At 30.8% G+C, this 14,156-nt stretch overlaps 1 long non-coding RNA gene across 1 annotated transcript in view; it reads left to right on the top strand.

Moving 5' to 3' along the window:
- Nucleotides 1-10,917: 10,917 nt before the first annotated feature.
- LOC135139000 (uncharacterized) overlaps nt 10,918-14,156 on the top strand; it is a 37,218-nt gene continuing 33,979 nt past the window's right edge. Inside the window, exon 1 of the long non-coding RNA XR_010282098.1 lies at nt 10,918-11,011. This is a non-coding gene — a long non-coding RNA (uncharacterized LOC135139000). The remainder of the gene's footprint in view (nt 11,012-14,156) is intronic.

Genomic DNA, 14,156 nt, shown 5'->3' with positions numbered 1-14,156 from the left:
AAAACAATATTGTCAAAATTATACTATAACTTAAATTTAAATCAAAAACGTTAACATCTTATTTCATTTTTTAATTTTATATTCATAAAAAGTAGTTAAATGAATTTATATAAATTTATAAAGATAGACAAAGCTGCCTCGTCCCTGAAACACAATCAAACAATTCCAGTTTATCAGAAAAATTATTTTTTTTTTTATAAACCCTATCAATTAAAATAAAGATATGTGCGGATTGGTAAACTGCAGGTAAACAAGTGAGTTTCCGATAACAAAATTTTGTGATAAGGTATTCTACTTTTTAGCAAGGACACATGTAATATCAATTTATATGCATGAAATACAATACTAATAATAACCGTTCGTGCTTTAATCAATAAAATAAACTGATTCATTCATTATTTTTTGAGTCAGCGTTCGTACAAGGAATTATAAAAGATATGATATGGTTTAATGTTTGTATTTTTTTACAGATATTAGGAGATAATTTCCTAAACAACTGGCTTGTTACCACAAATAAATTAAATTAAATCAGTTATTTTCAACTTGCCCGTCACGAGGTTAACCTTTCTTCTTGTTACAGTTGCAGTTTTATTTTATAATTATCACTATGAACTTGTTACTCAGTAGAACTAATACATCTCTAATGATTTAATCCCTTAAATACGATATTCTAAAGGTTGGATCAAACATATCTTTTGATAATCTAGTTTTATCAAGACCTGCAAGATATGCAAGTCCGAAAAAATGCACGATTATCCGAACATCCACTAATCCTAACAGAGGCTAGTTGAAGTTGATATCTCTCTAATCCGAACAAAACTCTGCAATCCGAACTGAACCTACTTGCAAAAATGACGCAAGATCTTTCTGTACGTGTTGCATTGAATTTTTAGAAATTTTTCAAAATTACGATATTTCAGTGCATTGGATTAATTAACTAATTCTGGAAAAAAGGTTGAAGTTTTCGAATTAATGAGGCCGAAAGTGACTTCTGCGACCCTTTAAAAAAATAAAAGGCGGGCGGGCCAGGCTAGTATTTGCCAAAATAAGAGTCATTTTGGCAAATGACCTACTCATCTAAGAAAAAGAACTAGGCCCGGCCGCCCACCCACCCTTTATTTTCTTGGAAGAGTGGGTCATCTGCCAAAATCAGTCTTATTTTAACAAGCACTAGTCCCACCCACCCACCCTTATTTTCTTAGAGGATATGTCATTTGCAACAATCAGTCTCACATTTACCAAGATAAGACTGATTTTTTTGGCAGATGACTTATTCTTTATTTTCTTAAGACGTAGGTTATTTGGCAAGTGTTAGCCCCACCCACCCGCCCTTAGTTTTCTTAGATCATTTGCCAAAATCAGTCTTATCGTAGCGGTACTACTAGATTTTTCAATTTTTCTATTTTCCAACTTTCGAATTTTTCAATTTCTCGTTTTTTAAATTTTCAATTTTTTTATCTGTCTTTCGATTTTTGATTTCTTTGGACAACTGAAAAAAACTTTCGAGTTTTTAATTTTACAATTCTCACAGTTTTCCGATTTTTCAATTATTTGATTTTTAAAAACATCGAGAAAATAGATGTTTATTTTTTTAAATTTTCAATTTTTGGATTTTTCGATTTTTCAAAATTTCAGTTCGAATAAATTTGTTCTTTTAGTAAAACATCGAAAAATGACAAATCGTGAAAAGGAAAAATTTTGACTTGAGAACTTGAAAAATTAAAAATTAAAAAAAACCAAAATTGTAAAGATAAAATTTGAAAAATCAAAAGACTGAAATTAAAAACGGCAAAATTGTCAAAAATTATCAAATGAAATATTCAAAAGTTCAAAAATCTATAAAATAAAAAATTAATTTCAAATTTTGAAAATATCTAAAAATTTCTCACTTTTTATTTTTAAGATTTTGAAAGAATGGTAGAAAATTTCGAACAGATAAACTTCTGGAAGTCTAAACAAAACAATTTTTTTTTTGGTAATTTTTGATGATGTTCGGGAGAAGGTCAAAAATTGTACACAATGGGAATGTTGAAAATTTGAGTTTCTGGTGAAATTAATAAAAAAATTTGGTTTCCAAAAATTATTGAAAAAAAAAGTGATTGCTCACGATTGAAACGTCCATCATATAAAATAATCCAAAGTCGATATGACGATTGATTTTGGACATATTGGGATTTGATGTAAAATTTTTAAAATGACTCAAAATTTGGCACTTTTTATTTTGACGATTCTGGAAAAAAGGTTGGAAAATTCGAAATAATGAAGTCAATAGTACATTTATTAAAGAAAATAACTCAAAGTCAATATTGTGCTGATTTTCGAAATATTAGGATTTAAATTCAAATTTTTAAAACACCTAAAAATGTCTCACTTTTCATTTTGACGATTTTGAAATAATGGTAGAAAATTTCGCACAGATAAACTTCTGGAGGTCTAAACAAAACAATTTTTTTTTTTTGGTAATTTTCGTGATGCTCGGGAGAAGGTAAAAAATTTCATAGTTGTCTAAAAAGAAATAAAAAATTCTGAAAAATAAATTTCGACAAGTTGAATATAAATACACAATAGTAGTGGCATTTTTGTTAAGGAGTTATTTAGGGACAACTCTGGAAAAAATAGGTGGCCAAAGATTATAAAAAAAATGATGGTTATGTAGGAATAATATTTCTATCAGAGAAAATAATCCGAAATCGATATGGTGGTCGATTTTTCGAAATATTGTGATTTAAAGTGAAATTTTCTAATTTTTTCTATTTGAGAAAATAATCCAAAATCGGTATGGCGATCGTTTTTTGAAATATTGCTATTTAAAGTAAAGTTTTTAAAATGTTTCAAAATTTGTGACTTTTCATTTTGATGATTCTGGAAATATGGTAGAAAATTTAGAAGGAATTAAGTTATAACAAACTTCTAGAGGTCTAAGTACACAAAACAATTTTTTGTAGTATCTTTCGATGATGATGGAGAGAAGATAAAAAATTTCCTACAGGGGAGTATTGCAAAATTGAACCTTTGGACAAGTTGTCTAAAAACCAACAAAAAAATCTGGGAAATAAATTTCGATAAATTTCCGAGTTTTAAAACACAGTATAGCCTCCATAATCCGAACCCACGATTGTCCCTACAGAGGCTAGTTGAAGTCGATATCTCTTTAATTCGAACTGAACTTGAAAACATGCACCTACTTTTTGAAATTTTTAAAAATTGTGATATTTCAATGCACTGAATTAATTATTCAATTCTGGAAAAAAGGTTAAAGTTATCCAAGAAATGGAGCCGGAAGTGACTTCTGCGCCCCAAAATCTACAAGGATTATTTTTTAAATTCCGAAAATCGTCGAAAATGGGTCGAAATTTGATAGTACTTGCCAAATAACCTACCCTCTAAGAAAATAAAAGGCGGGTGGGCCAGGCTAGTATTTGCCAAAATAAGACTCATTTTGGCAAATGACCTACTATTTTAAGAAAAGTTACTAGCTCTGCCCACCTATTATTTTCATCTGCCAAAATCAGTCTTATCTTGACAAGTCTAGCCCCGCCCACCCACCCTTATTTTCTTAGAGGATCTGTCATTTGCAAAAATCAGTCTCATACTTGCCAAGATAAGACTGATTTTGGCAGATGACCTACTCTTCTAAAAAAATAAAGGGTGGGTGGGCGGGGCTAGTACCTTTTCTTAGAAGAAATTTCTTATCTCGCTCCACTTGTATAAAATATATCAAAACTTACATCCACTTGCATCTAAAGATGTTTTTTTTACTTTAATTGAATGTACTTTTGTATTTATTTCCGTCACACAATTTCGTTCCACACCTGTTTTATATTTTCATATTTAACTGATCAATCATATTTTTATTTTATCCAGATCAGTAGCTGACCTGGATAAGATCCTTACTGTCTTGGATTACCCGATTTCTTAAAATCGAAACTGAATTATCTCTCGCTTTTCAGTTAATACAAGCAAATATTGACTTGATTTAAAATAGCGCTAAAACTGTGGTAATCAGTGCTTTCATAGAAACTCTTATCTTAACAAAGCATAATCCTTACTTAGAGATTTATTGGCGTCTTAATCCACAAGAAATATCGATGTCTTCTAGAAAACAAGTTACAAATTATTTTTCTGTCAAGTATCTATCCAAACTTGTCTAGATCTAGCGAAGGCTCAGCATCAGGAGTTACGAAATATCAAAAAAATATGAAAGCACCAAATTGTCCGATGTACTCCATTACGTTATCCTCGATAAGAAAAACAACTTGAAATTGTTTATGTTTATACATCGGAAGAATGTCACGTAGAAATTAGTTTGATCTGAATGAATTCGTCCCCTCAAAACAGAGGATCAAAATAGTTAACTAATAAGCTACAATAGACAGAATGTTCTGAATATCATCATTATAATTCTTATTAAATAAAGACGTTCGTATTTTCACATTTTCGGAAAAATAGGACGACTCGTTCTTAATTTGATCAATAAAAAATATGAATGCTATGATGAATCACAAGTAAACACTTTTATAATATTGTTTTATAATTTTGATTTTTTTTCCAAAAATCTGGACGTTTCTGTTATTTTATACAATTTTATACAACTCAATCTCACTAACGAAATCTCAGTAAAGCTAAAATCAGTTGACTTTTCATAGCCGGGGATTTCCCCTATGGCGATATCAGGACCCAGTTCGACGAAACGATAACAATACAATAAACAACTATTTTCCTTATGATAAGACCCCAATGACTAAATCCAGCGCAATTTTCACCAGTCCTCTTTCGCACACTGCACACTTAACACCACGATGACAACACGAAGAACCGTCCGTTTCACCGACCCAGAAGAAGGTCTTCAAAAAATCCAACCCAGCGACACTTTCTCGTGCTTCTTCGTCCACAAATACGTAAAAGAGTTAATCTCGACGGACTTTTCCAACATTCAGAAACTTCTGCAACACGAACTTTCCGTCAACAAAAACTACGCGCAAAGATGGCAAGAAGCCACTAACAAGTTTCAGTACAAATCCAAAATGTCGAAACTACGAACCGAGTGTCAAATCGCCATCATAGCCTACACCATGGACTCGAATCTGTACGCAGACTTTAACGATAAATGTAGACGACTTCAGGGCGACAACTCGTGGAATAACTTCCCCTACAAAAGTCTGTATGCTTTATTGGCTCGTTCGATCCACGACATCGACAATGATCCTCCGGTGACAACCAAAATGTTTTATCGAGGAATGTCGCATAAGGTGAAGAATCTAAAAGTGGGGGATTGCTTTTTTTTGAAGCAGTTTATGTCGTGTACTCCTGTGAAGCACATGGCAACTATGTTTGTCAAGGGTTCCGGGACTTTGATGATTTTTGAAGGGAGCCCTTCGGCGGCTTGCGGACTTGCCAAATTGTCGGATTTTCCCAGTGAACAGGAAATTTTGTTGTTTCCATGGAACGTTATTAGAGTGACGAAGATAGTTTCTGGGCAACAGCAAGATAATGTTCATTTCGAGACAGTGGAGTCTTTTGTGAAGGATCTTCCGTATTCTGGGAATTATAAAAGCAGGGGAATCGCGGTTAATAATAGTGGGGGTAATACGGGAGGTGCGGGGGCGGGTAATAGTGATGAGAGTAGCAGTTATGAGAGTAGCAGTGATGAGAGTAGCAGTGATGCATGTTTGATATCTTGAACGAATTTTTTTACGTATAATTTACAATGTAGTGTATTTTATACAAAATTTTATGTTATTATTAACTATATTTGAATAAACAAGTTACTATAAATTATTCTCTTCTCATAATCAAGTGGTTTAAGTTCCAGAAACACCTGCATACTACACTTGTGATTTATGAATCCTTCTTGATTTTTGCCCTAGACATCCAGATTTTTTTGAAAAAAAAATCAAAAAAAGTCAAGAGTTTATAATTTAACTTACATACGTCTTAGGATTATCGTAAGTATGGTAAATTTCCGGTTATCACAAAAACAAATGGATGACGTCAGTCAAAATTCCACAGAAGAAATCTTATTATGAGTCTATATTTTTACCATTTTTCCAGAACTGTCAAAATCAAAAGTGACAAATTTTGATGTACAGTATAACCTCGATAATCCGAATTAATTGGGGAAAGCCGTGTTCGGAATAGCGATTTGTTCGAATCAGCGAGTTTCCCAAAAAGCGCTCAGAGCGAATTGAACAACAACTTCATAAACTGCTGAAAACAAATTTCAAGAAATAAACCTTAATTTTATTAAACAGAAATAAAGTATTCTTAACCAACAATGGATAATAATACATTCTAAAAAAATATTACCCCGTGGCCATAACCACGCTATATTTTTGGAATCAACACGTCGGGATCTCTATCCCTGAATTTAATCAGAATTTTCTGACCTTTTCAAAAATGAAATTTCCCATTATGTATTCGTATTATCTCCTTTATGCAAATTTCGACCCATTTTCGACGATTTTCGAAGTTTAACTAAATACTTCCATGTAGATTTTGGGTCACAGAAGTCACTTCTGGCTTCATTTCTTCGATAACTTAAACAGTTTTTCCAGAATCGTCCATTGAAATATCGCAATTTTCAAAAATTTCAAAAAATTCGAATTTCACACCGAATTTTCCGAAAATATTGCTCCGTTATCTTAAACATGCTATATTTTTGGAATCAGCACGTTGGGATATATATATGAATTTTTTCAGAATTTTTAGACAAGTGGAGCGAGATAAGAAATTAGTTTTGATAATTATGATACAAATTTCCGGATAGTTTTTCCAGAATTGTCCATTGAAATATCGCAAGTTTAAAAAAATTTCAAAAAATTCGAAGTTTGGAATCAGCACGTTGGGATATATAAATCTCTGAATTTTTTCAGAATTTTTTTACAACTTTTTCAAAAATGAAATTTTACACTGTGGTAGTACTTGCCAAATAACCTACCCTCTAAGAAAATAAAAGGCCAGGTTAGTATTTGCCAAAATAAGACTCATTTTGACGAATGACCTACTCTTCTAAGAAAAGGTACTAGCCCCGCCCACCCACCCTATATTTTCTTAGAAGAGTAGGTCATCTGCCAAAATCAATCTTATCTTGGCAAGTTTAAGACTGATTTTTGCAAATGACAGATCCTCTAAGAAAATAAGGGTGGGTGGGCGGGGCTAGAACTTGTCAAGATAAGACTGATTTTGGCATATGATCCACTCTTATAAGAAAATAAAGGATGGGTGGGCGGGGCTAGTACTTATCAAGATGACACTGATTTTGGCAGATGATTTATTCTTCTAAAAAAATAAAGGCTGGGTGGGTGGCGGGTGGGGCTAGTACTTGCTAAAAATAAAAAAAAATAAAAAATCAAAAAATGACAAATTGAAAAATTAGATAAATAAGAAATCGGAAAATTGTACAACTGCATAATCGGCAAATCAAAAACTAAAATATGGAAAAATTGAAAAAAAAAACATCTTGTAAAATCGAATTCCAAATTCCTGTTTTCATCTTTTTTTAGTTTATAGATTTTTCAACTTTTGAATATTTCATTTGATAATTTTTTTGACAATTTTTGAGTTTTTAATTTCAATCTTTTGATTTTTCAAGTTTTAACTTTACAATTTAGATTTTTTTGATTTTTAATTTTTCAAGTTCTCAAGTCAAAATTTTTCCTTTTCACGATTTGTCATTTTCGATTTTTTACTGAAAGAACAAATTTAGTCGAACTGAAATTTTGAAAAATCGAAAAATCCAAAAATTGAAAATTAGAAACAAAATTTTTAGATGTTTTAAAGTTACGGTGAAAATGGCAATCGCTGATCAAAATTACTTTTTACTCCCTTCCAAAAACTTGGTGACAAAAAATCAAAAATCGAAAATTAAAAAACTATGCATCTATTTTCTCGATGTTTTTAAAAATCAAATAATTGAGAAATCGGAAAACTGCCACAATTGTAAAATTAAAAAATGGAAAGTTTTTTCAGTTGCCCTGAGAAATCAAAAATCGAAAGACAGATCAAAACATTGAAAATTTAAAAAACGAGAAATTGAAAAATCCGAAAGTTTAAAAATCGAAAAACTGAAAAATCTAGTAGTATTCGCTACGATAAGACTGATTTTGGCAAATGATCTACTCTCTTAAGAAAACAAAAGGCGGGTGGGCGGGGCTACCACTTGCCAAACTAAGACTCATTTTGGCCAATGACCTACTCTTCTAAGAAAATAAAGAATAGGTCATCTGCCAAAATCAGTCTTATCTTGGCAAGATGAACCTGATTTTTGCAAATGACATATCCTCTAACAAAAAAAAAGGGTGGGTGGGCGGGGCTAGTACTTGTTAAAATAAGACTGATTTTGGCAGATGACCCGCTTTTCAAAGAAAATAAAGGGTGGGTGGGCGGAGCTAGTACATATCCTTAGAAGAGTAGGTCATTTGCCAAAAGAGTCTTATTTTGGCAAATACTAGCCCCGCCCAAGCACATTTTATTTTCTTAGAAGAGTAGGTCATCTGCCAAAATCAGTCTTATTTTGGCAAGTATTAGACTGATTTTTGCAAATGACAGATACTCTAAGAAAGTAAGGGTGGGTGGGCGGGGCTAGGACTTTCAAGATAAGACTGATTTTGGCAGATGACCCACTCTTATAAGAAAATAAAGGGTGGATAGGCGGGGCTAGTACTTATCAAGATGAAACTGATTTGGCAAATGACATATGCTCTACGAAATCGGAAAATTGTACAACTGTATATTCGGAAAATCAAAAATTAAAATATCAAAAAATTGAAAAAAAAACAAATCTTATAAAATCGAATTCCAAATTCCTGTTTTCATTTTTTTTTTTAGTTTATATATTTTTGAAGTTTTGAATATTTCATTTGATAATTTTTTGACAATTTTGGAGTTTTTAATTTCAATCTTTTGATTTTTCAAGTTTTAACTTTACATTTTTAGATTTTTTTTGATTTTTAATTTTCCAAGTTCTCAAGTCAAAATTTTTCCTTTTCACGATTTGTCATTTTACGATTTTTTACTAAAAGAACAAAGTCGAAAAATCCAAAAATTGAAAATTAGAACCAAAATGAGTCTTATTTTGGCAAATACTAGCCTGGCCTACCCGCCTTTTATTTTCTTAGACGGTTATTTGGCAAGTACTATCAAATTTCGACCCATTTTCGACAATTTTCGAAGTTTAAAAAATAATTCTTTTAGATAATTAATTCAGTGCAGTGAAATATCACAGTTTTTAAAAATTTCAAAAAAGTAGCTACATGTTTTCAAGTTCAGTTCGAATTCAAGAGATATCGACTTCAACTAGCCTCTGTTCGGACAATCGTGGGTTCGGATTATAGAGGTTATACTGTGTCCTAAAAACCGAAAATTTATCGAATATTTTATTTCCCAGATTGTTTTGTAGATTTTTAGACAACTTGGCCAAAGGTTCAATTTTGCAATACTCCCCTGTAGGAAATTTTTTATCTTTTCCCCATCATCGTCGAAAATTACCACAAAAAATTGTTTTGTGTACTTAGACCTCCAGAAGTTTTGTTATGACTTCAATTCTTCTAAATTTTCTACTATTTTTCCATTATCATCAAAATGAAAAGTCACAAATTTTGAACCATTTTAAAAACTTTACTTTAAATACCAATATTTCAAAAAACGATCGCCATACCGATTTTGGATTATTTTCTTAAATAGAAAAATATTAGAAAATTTCACTTTAAATCACAATATTTCGAAAATCGACCACCATATCGATTTCGGATTATTTTCTCTGATAGAAATATTATTCCTACACAACCATGATTTTTTTATAATCTTTGGCCACCCATTTTTTCCAGAGTTGTCCCTAAATAACTCCTTAACAAAAATGCCACTATTATTGTGTATTTATATTCAACTTGTCGAAATTTATTTTTCGGAATTTTTTATTTCTTTTTAGACAACTGTCCAAAATTTTTGACCTTCTCCCGAGTATCATCGAAAATTACCAAAAAAAGAATCGTTTTGTTCACACCTCCAGAAATGTATCTGTTCGAAATTTTCTATCATTTTTCGAAATCGTCAAAATGAAAAGTGAGAAATTTTTAGATATTTTCAAAATTTGAATTTAAATCCCAATATTTCGAAAATCAGTCACAATATTGACTTTGAGTTATTTTCTCTGATAGATGTAGGTACTATTGACTTTATTACTTTGAAATTCCCAACCTTTTTTCCAAAATCGTAAAATAAGAAATAACAAATTTTGACTCATTTTGAAAATTTTACTTCAAATCTCAATATTTCTAAAATCAATCCCCATATCGACTTTGGATTATTTTGTATGATGGACGTTTCAATTCTACGCAACCACATTTCTTTTTTCAATAATTTTTGGAAACCCGTTTTTTTATTTATTTTTTTTTATTAATTTCACCAGAAAATCAAATTTTTAAAATTCCCATTGCGTACAATTTTTGACCTCTCGAGCATCATAAAAAATTACTAAAAAATTTGTTTTGTTTACTTAGACCTCCAGAAGTTCAGTTTATCTGTGTTTATCTTTTCTACCATTCTTTCAAAATCCTCAAAATGAAAAGTGAGAAATTTTTAGATAAGTATCTTCAAAATTTGAATTGAAATCCCAACATTTCGAAAATCAATTTTTTTTGGTAATTGTTCATTGTTCGCCAAATTTGCTTCACCGATTTCCAAAACTAAAAAAAAAAAACTGAAAGAGAAAAAGTTTTCGTAAAATAAAATATTTGTAAGTTTTATTGTATTAATAAACTATTATATTTATTCGAAATAAGAATGCTGTTCATATTCATATCTCCGTTGACAGGAAACTTTTACATCATAGAATAACTATACACTCAGGAAACATGATTAACTTGGTTTTATTTTAAATAAACATGGACGGTCTTTATCACCCTTGTGATAAGAGCCACAATAAACCCAACCCACCACACCTCTTCGCTAGTGTTTATTTTTGTACATTGTGCACAATTTTTTTCAATTGTCGGCATTTTCAAGATTACAATACGTGAGTAACCCAGTAATTCATTCATTAATAAAATTAAAAGCAACAGATCAAACTTGAAACTATGAAATACACTAGACTAGATCTTGCAGCACTAATCATTAGAATCCAATTTAATTGTAGCCGCTTTTAAATTTAAATTGTGTCAACAAAATTAATAACACTCGATTTGTTATCTTTTCAGTTTTATCACAATTTTTTTAGTATTTCCTGTCGTAATAATATGTAGGCAACCAGTTATTCAAGAATGTGTAGGAATTCAAATTCGCGGAATAGCTGATACGCTAAAATCGTAACAGATAGTGATTTCTTTTGTTTTCCTCTGATTTCCTTTGATTTCCTGTGATTTCCTTTGATTTCCTTTGATTTACTGTGATTTCCTTTGATTTCCTGTGATTTCCTCTTGATTTCCTATGATTTCCTTTTGATTTCCTCAAAATTTGTTTACATAATGTACTACAGGACGATTGTTAACTTTTTTTTAACTTGACTTTTTTGTTTTGCCGATAATGATGTTGAATTTAAACCTTTTTTTACCAAGTGTTTACTAACGTACGGTGACTAGGTAAGCTGAAGTGCTTTCCCTTTAGACGAAAAAAATAAATAAATAAAATATATTGTGCTGCTAAGCAACAAACTGAAATGTTTAAGAAAAAAAATCTGATTTTACTTACAAAAAGAACGATACTCTGAAATCGAGGTTTTAGATGTCTAAATCAATAGTGTAAGTATACGTTCGAATTTTACACTTTCTTGGGTCAAATGTTTGTTCTAAAAGTGGACATATGCAATATTCTAGATTTTTTTGCACATTCAGCAAGAAAACCTTATGGTCTATTTTAATTTTGAAATTAAAAATGTCTGGTGTGTACAAATTAGTTCGTTTAAATCAGTCAAAGATTTAATAAATTATATTATATATTATTATTAATTTTTTAATAAATTATATTATGAAATTTTGCTTTTGACTTTACGAAATTAAAAGTACATAAGGCCAAGGATATTTTTAGTTACGTCCGCAGTTTTTACTTATCAGTGACTCATACTCATAAGGCAACAACGACTGGCTCATACGTTCACAGAGGTAATTAATAAATACCAAATAGTCCAAAATCATTCTATTAGGTTCATCTCTGTGTTGTGCATACAAGATCATGTTAAAGTTTGACCTACTAAATCAAACTTATAATAATAACTTAAGTCATTACTTTTTAAAAATTGAGTTTATTCATTTATTATGGTAGCATAAACAGAAAAAACAAGTAGTTTCATTTATTTTATTAAATGTTAAAAAAACGGTAACTCTAATCATAAAAGTAAAGCATTTCTGTTGGATCATAACAAAATATCACAAAATAAAACAACTTCTTAAAAAATACTTACCCCATAACCTGTGTCGAGATTTGTGTATATATTGTAGATGATGTTGAAGTAAAAAACTGTGCTAAATTCTAGCTACCCATAAAATACAGATGATAACACTTTTAATTTTTTGTTCACAACTTTCAACTGAAGCACATTAGAAAAAAACTTTTGAAATGCGAAATTTAACACGTAAGAATTTTTTTTGCACAATAAAGGAGTGGATAACCCCACTTGATAAATTTTTAGAGGTAATTTTCCCCTTTAAAAGTGTTCATGGGCACCTAGAATTTTGCACAGTTTCTTACTTTAGTATTTTCTACGATATATACTTGTACAAATCTCGGCCCAGGTTGAGGTTACATTATCACAAATTTTAATCACATCACTTAAAAAAAACTAGAATTAAATCAAATATGTTTTCAATTTTTTTTTTTTTTTTTCAAAAACTAAACTTCCTCTTCTGAGTGCCTGAGGTGGAGGTAGTTTCATTATATATTCATTTTCTTGGATCTCCCCCTGATCTTTAATGTCCGGAAACATAAAAGCATCCGGAATTTTTGGATTCCTTTTCAAACAATCACAAAAAATAGGGTTAAGTGATTACCAATGTAACATTTTTTGTTTTGTTTTTGAGTTGTTAATTGTACTATAATATAATAATAAATAACGAGGATTCAAATCATCAGAATAAATGGAAGAATTCAAACCTTCGGTGTCCGTGCTGTCATCATATTCGATACTACTTGGATTGTCTAAATCAGATGAGTCACTTGATATATTATAGCGTCTTTTTTGTTTTCCAATTTGGACTGGTTTTTGAATTTGAGATACATCTTTATGTTGAAGGCAGGTATCTGTCTCTGAGTTAACTCTACCACTATTACATTTCTTATTTTGAATAAATCTTTTGAGACGATCCACACTGACGCGATCCTTTTCATTGTCTAACAGCTAGCAAAATGAAGACTTTTTTATAACTTTTGTTGTATTATCTAAGCGTATTCTGACTAGATCACCTTTCTCAACAAAAATATTGTCACTATCAAAACTTCTAAGGTGTATGTCTCTGTCAAATTTCTTAGATTCGTACGAAATTGTGCAAAGATCATTCAGTAAATCTCCATCTTGGGCAACTGGATCGTTTTCCAAACTTTGAAAACAGTTACGTTTCATTGCTATTTGAGAATTGTTGTAATTTTCAATGTGATCGCACTGTTCTTCACTAAACATTTCATCTTCAACTTCGTCATTGCATTCATTGTCTTTACACGGAGGCAAAAATACATACTTAGTTGAAATCTATCACTTTCATTCCAAAATCTTCAGTGTCACGCAAACAATCCCGTAAAGCTGATTCTACGGTGCTTTATCTGAAATGTTTCCTAAGTTATCATTTTTCACAAAATTTCTCTTTATGATTGAACTTTTTTTCCTGATTTCTCTAGGAAAAACGAATTTTTTATCCAAATCGTTTTTAATGTTGTTTATAGTTTGCAGTCTATCACTTCGATGCAACATATCTCTTATACTAAAATTAACAATTGTGCTAAAAGTTGAAGTCATTGATCTAAGGCTTCTAAACATACTCTCACAAGTTTGAGAGCTAAACTTCCAAGGCAAGAACATATCATCAGTAAGATTTTTGCACGACCTGAACTTAATGAATTTGGTACCTCATATCACAAACTCAATTTTTAAAAACTAATTTGGGGTGAAATTATAAATTTGGTTTGTAGGTATTATAAAGCAATATAATGTATCATTTCTCATCGGAACTGCACTT

The sequence above is a fragment of the Zophobas morio genome, unplaced genomic scaffold (genome assembly GCF_036711695.1).
Source record: "Zophobas morio isolate AGI-343-1 ecotype UQ-CSIRO unplaced genomic scaffold, CSIRO_AGI_Zmor_V1 ptg000030l, whole genome shotgun sequence".
In the NCBI taxonomy this organism is placed as follows: domain Eukaryota; kingdom Metazoa; phylum Arthropoda; class Insecta; order Coleoptera; family Tenebrionidae; genus Zophobas; species Zophobas morio.
This window is presented reverse-complemented; position numbering and strand designations above follow the sequence as displayed.